The sequence below is a fragment of the Oratosquilla oratoria genome, chromosome 41 (assembly GCF_046742065.1).
Source record: "Oratosquilla oratoria isolate Oo_2021 chromosome 41, ASM4674206v1, whole genome shotgun sequence".
Taxonomy (NCBI): domain Eukaryota; kingdom Metazoa; phylum Arthropoda; class Malacostraca; order Stomatopoda; family Squillidae; genus Oratosquilla; species Oratosquilla oratoria.
Window position 1 is genome coordinate 13,472,544 of NC_134817.1, and position 5,000 is coordinate 13,477,543.

Genomic DNA, 5,000 nt, shown 5'->3' on the forward strand with positions numbered 1-5,000 from the left:
TATGTCATCTCAAAGTTATTTCCCGGGAAAATTTCCTTCGCCCGGTCTGCGCATGCGCCTCTGCCCGTGGCCCGTTCTTCCCCTTGTGCCCCTATCAACCCAATCTGGGCCAGCCAATGCCCACGCACCCCGAAAGCGATAAAGGGAGAGTAAATCGCATTTAACTTATCTCCTTTAATCCCAAGCATCGCTGGAAAGCATCTGCTAGACAAGCGTTTAAATCCTATGACGCGTTGATCAAATGCGTCTGACTAGTCCGTTAGGAAACAGGCGGAATCAGGACTTGAAATACCAAACACTGTGCCAAGGCCGACCCAGCGGCGCCAAAAACTGGACCATTCCTTGACTTACCAAACGAGAAAACCAAGCCAGTCTAAGCCGTGGTTCTTGAATCAAAAGACAACAGAATAAACCGGAGTTGTATTTCAAAACAACAAGTCTTACCTCAAACTCGAATGCATCCTCCGTACCAATGCAGCTTGACCTTTTCAAGGAGACACGTCGCCTTTTTTCTATTTTCTTTTCCACCCCTCGGATTGGTCACTAAATCCAAGAACTACAACTTTAATTTTTGTTCCTTACAGTGAATATAACCACGCCTAGAAATACTTCATCGCACCGTCATCTCACACCCACCCCACCTTCACAAGGGCTGATTAAACATTACACACACAGGTAAGGGCAAAGGTCAAATCTTCTGCTATAAAAAGACGACAAACAGCCACATGGACAGTCCCAGACACACACATTAACACGCCAGTCCGCACACCTGCTCTCTCCACCCTTTAATCGACACAGCTGAGCAACAACTGACGGGAGGTTTGAAGCGGCGGTTGACGCGAGCCACATCTCACTCGTTGCCAAATGTCGCAGCATATTCCAACTTCTTTCCTCTTGCAGACCCTCGTGATTTTACAAATGTAACACATCATCATCATCAGGTACAAATGCATTACGGTTCAGGAAATAAATTTATCAGCGAAGGGGAACAATTTCTTGAGATCCGGAGGCCTTGAGAATAGCAAGGGAGCGTTTCTCTTTAGACATCGCCTACCACGCAGAAAAAAAAATATATATATTTTCGCTGCCGCATGTCAACACATTTAATTACACATTTCCTTCACAACTCCTCAATGAATATTTACTAGTTTTATCAAACATTGTTTTTGTGTTAACCGAATGCGCCCACTTCCTAAATTTCCCTGCAAGTACAAAATTCAAGCTAACTTGATTTCCAATTGCAAATCGTGACTTATTTAAAAACAGGCCACACGCAATAAAGATGTTTATAAAAATGATATGGGTCAGACTAAATTACAAATGAAACAATGCGCGCTTGATTGCTATTTAAACGCTGAAATTAATTCACTTTCATTGCCATTACCATTGCATGGGGGACAGCGTGCAGGTTCGAGGGGCAAATAGACTGAGGAAGGGGTTGCAAATTTCATTCTCGCTGGGGGTATCTTGGCAACAACTACACGGCACTAGTCACGTCCATTATACTCCATTTTACATGGTCGCCATGTGACTTCACTGATGCTATGGAACATATTAATTGTAGTTTTAATTCAAAATCGAATCACTTTTATTTTTCATTTGTTGGTGATTTTATATTCACCTCAGCTGAATGAAATAAATTGGCAATAGACAGTATTTTAAATTTGTGTAATGTTTTTCGTTGTAATATAACACCATGGATCTCGGAAGCCTTGTGTTTGGCCTCCCTTCAAGATACAAACAAACCATTCGGAAAATTGAGAAAATCATTAAGAAGATAGTGGATATTGAATTAGCTCTGGTCTTCAATCGAACACACACACACACACACACACACACACACACACACACACACACACACACACACACACACACACACACACACACACACACACATACATATATATATATATATATATATATATATATATATTTGTGTTTATATCTGTGTGTATATATATATATATATATATATATATACATATATTTGTATATATATATAATATATATATGTTTGTATATATCTGTATATATATAAATATATATATACATATATATATATATATATATATATATATATATATATATATATATATATGTATTGGAAAATTATAAACACCGGACTCAATTGAAGCGCTTATTTGCCCGACGTTTCGATTCCCGTCCAGGAATCGTCTTCAGTGGTATAATGGTTACAAAATTGTGAACTCAAATATAAATCGTCCAAATGGTAACCTGGGAAAGGTTCACACTCTGAATCACATGTACAAAGCAAACCTCTTTACAATATTAAATACACCACAATTGAAATGAAATAGTGGCACCAAATAAAATAAGATAAAAATAAAAATAGAATAAAAAAAAAGTTAAAAGGCTGTGAACATAAAACAAGTGTAGCAAAAAAACATCAATATGTAACACAAACGTAAAAACACCAGAACATAGTCCAAAGACGCAAATGGACTATGTTCTGGTGCTTGTACGTTTGTGTTACATATCAATGTTGTTGTTTTTTTGCTACACTTGTTTTATGTTCACAACCATATAACTTGTTTTATTTCATCTTTATTTTATCTTATTTGGTGCCAATATTTAATTTCAATTATAGTGTATCAAATATTGTAAAGAGGTTTACATTTGATTGAGAGTGAATCTTTCCCAGGTTTACCACTTTGACGATTTATTATTGAGTTTACAATCTCGTAACCATTATACCACCTTGAAGACGATTCCTGGACGGGAATCGAAACGTCGGGCAAATAAACCCTTCAATTGAGTCTGGTGTTTACAATTTTCCAATATGGATCCCAGACTCCAAATCTTCACGTATATATATATATATATATATATATATATATATATATATATATATATATATACATATATATATATATATATATATATATATATATATGTGTGTGTGTGTGTGTGTGTGTGTGTGTGTGTGTGTGTGTGTGTGTGTGTGTGTGTGTGTGTGTGTGTGTGTGTGTGTGTGTGTGTGTGTGTGTGTGTGTGTGTGTGTGTGTGTGTGTGTGTGTGTGTGTGTGTGTGTGTGTGTGTGTGTGTATGTGTGTGTGTGATCAAAACATTACCCATAGATCAGGCAATGTACGAGTATAAACTCTCATCCTCATCCTGGCGTGTAACATTTGGCGATCACGAGTCCTAATACAAAGGTGAATCTACGTCGAATTTCCCCTCTAGGAAGGGATAATTTTTCGCCACCTTATAGGGGAAACTAGGCTATTCTTTGTGTTCCATACGCCTATCAAGGATATATATATATATATATATATATATATATATATATATATATATATATATATATATATATATATAAATATAAATATATATATTTATATATATATATATGTGTGTATATATATATTTATATCTATATATATATATATATATATATATTATATATATACATATACCAAAGGCTCTTTCCCCTTCACAAAGCAGGTAGCCAAAAAGCAAAGGTATAGAAGCCACTACCACCCATTCTATCCCCTACATACTCCACTCCCCTCTACCCTCTTCCCTCCCTCTTATCTTGGTACCTCCTGGATGACGGGTCATCCCTGCATCTTGTCCACTGTCCTGGGTCAGAACCAGTGTCGCAAGACACAGCACATCCAAAGCAAGGCCGCTTCATTAAATCGACGACCCCTTCTCTCCGTCACCTCATGCAGAAAAGGAGAAGACGGAGAGAAATCCCCTTGGGCTGCGTCAATTTATTTCTCATATTACTCCCTCACCCCCCATCCACACCCCCTCATGCATCACAGCATCATCCATACACAACCATTCTCCATTCATCCCTATCTTCTGCCCTCTCCCGCCCTTCCCCAACAGACATTCCCCTCTTTCCCAATGTCCCTTTTACCCTATCCATCCATCTCATCCTAGGTCGACTCCCTCATGATCACTACTTCCACGTCTGCCTTCCACACCCCTTTTATTAGTCTTCACTCATTCTTTCCATGTGTCCACACTATCCTGATACTCTTTCATCAACCCTATCTTCCAACTCCCTTTCCACCCCTGTTCTCCTCCTCACCTCCTCATTTCTCACTCTATCCAGCCTAGTAACCCCTAGCATACTTCTCAGGCACCTCATCTCAGACATATTCAAACTCCTCCTTTCTTCCTCCCTTATGTTCCATGTATATATATATATATATATATATATATATATATATATACATGTATATATATGTATATATACATATATATACATGCATACATACATACATATACCAAGGCTTTTTCCCCCTTACAAGGGAGGTAGCCAAAAAGGGAAAGGCATAAAATCATTTCCACCCATTCCATCCCTGAATACACTCCACACCCCTCCACCCTCCCTTTTATCTGAGCACCTCCTGGATGACGAGTCATCCCTGCACCTTGTCCACTGCCCTGTGTCAGAATCAGTGTCTCATATATATATATATATATATATATATATATATATATATATATATATATGTATATATATATATATGTGTATATATATATATACACACATATTATATACATGTATATATACATATGTATATACGTACATATATATATGTATATATACATATATATATATATACGTATATATATATACATATATGCATTATATATATATATATATATATAGTATATATATACATATATATGTGTGTGTGTGTTTCTGTGTGTGTGTGTACAACGCTGAATGGGTCCCAGTGATTAGAGATACATTTTAACAACCACAATACACTTTAATTCTAAGCCATCAACATTGTGGCCTCCATTGGGTCTCCCGATGTTGATGGCTTAGAATTAAAGTGCATTGTGGTTGTTAATATATATATATATATATATATATATATATATATATATATATATATATATATATATCTCTGTGTGTGTGTGTGTGTGTGTGTGTGTGTGTGTGTGTGTGTGTGTGTGTGTGTGTGTGTGTGTGTGTGTGTGTGTGTGTGTGTGTGTGTGTGTGTGTGTGTGTG

General features: G+C 36.9%; 1 protein-coding gene across 4 annotated transcripts in view; it reads right to left on the reverse strand.

The window, feature by feature from the left end:
• Positions 1-797, reverse strand: part of LOC143020984 (uncharacterized) — a 224,326-nt gene extending 223,529 nt beyond the window's left edge. For all 4 annotated transcript variants that reach the window (XM_076178046.1, XM_076178045.1, XM_076178047.1 and 1 more), the window contains exon 1: positions 445-797. The gene's annotated coding sequence lies outside the window, so the exon portion shown is untranslated. The remainder of the gene's footprint in view (positions 1-444) is intronic.
• Between the last annotated feature and the right edge of the window lie 4,203 nt (positions 798-5,000).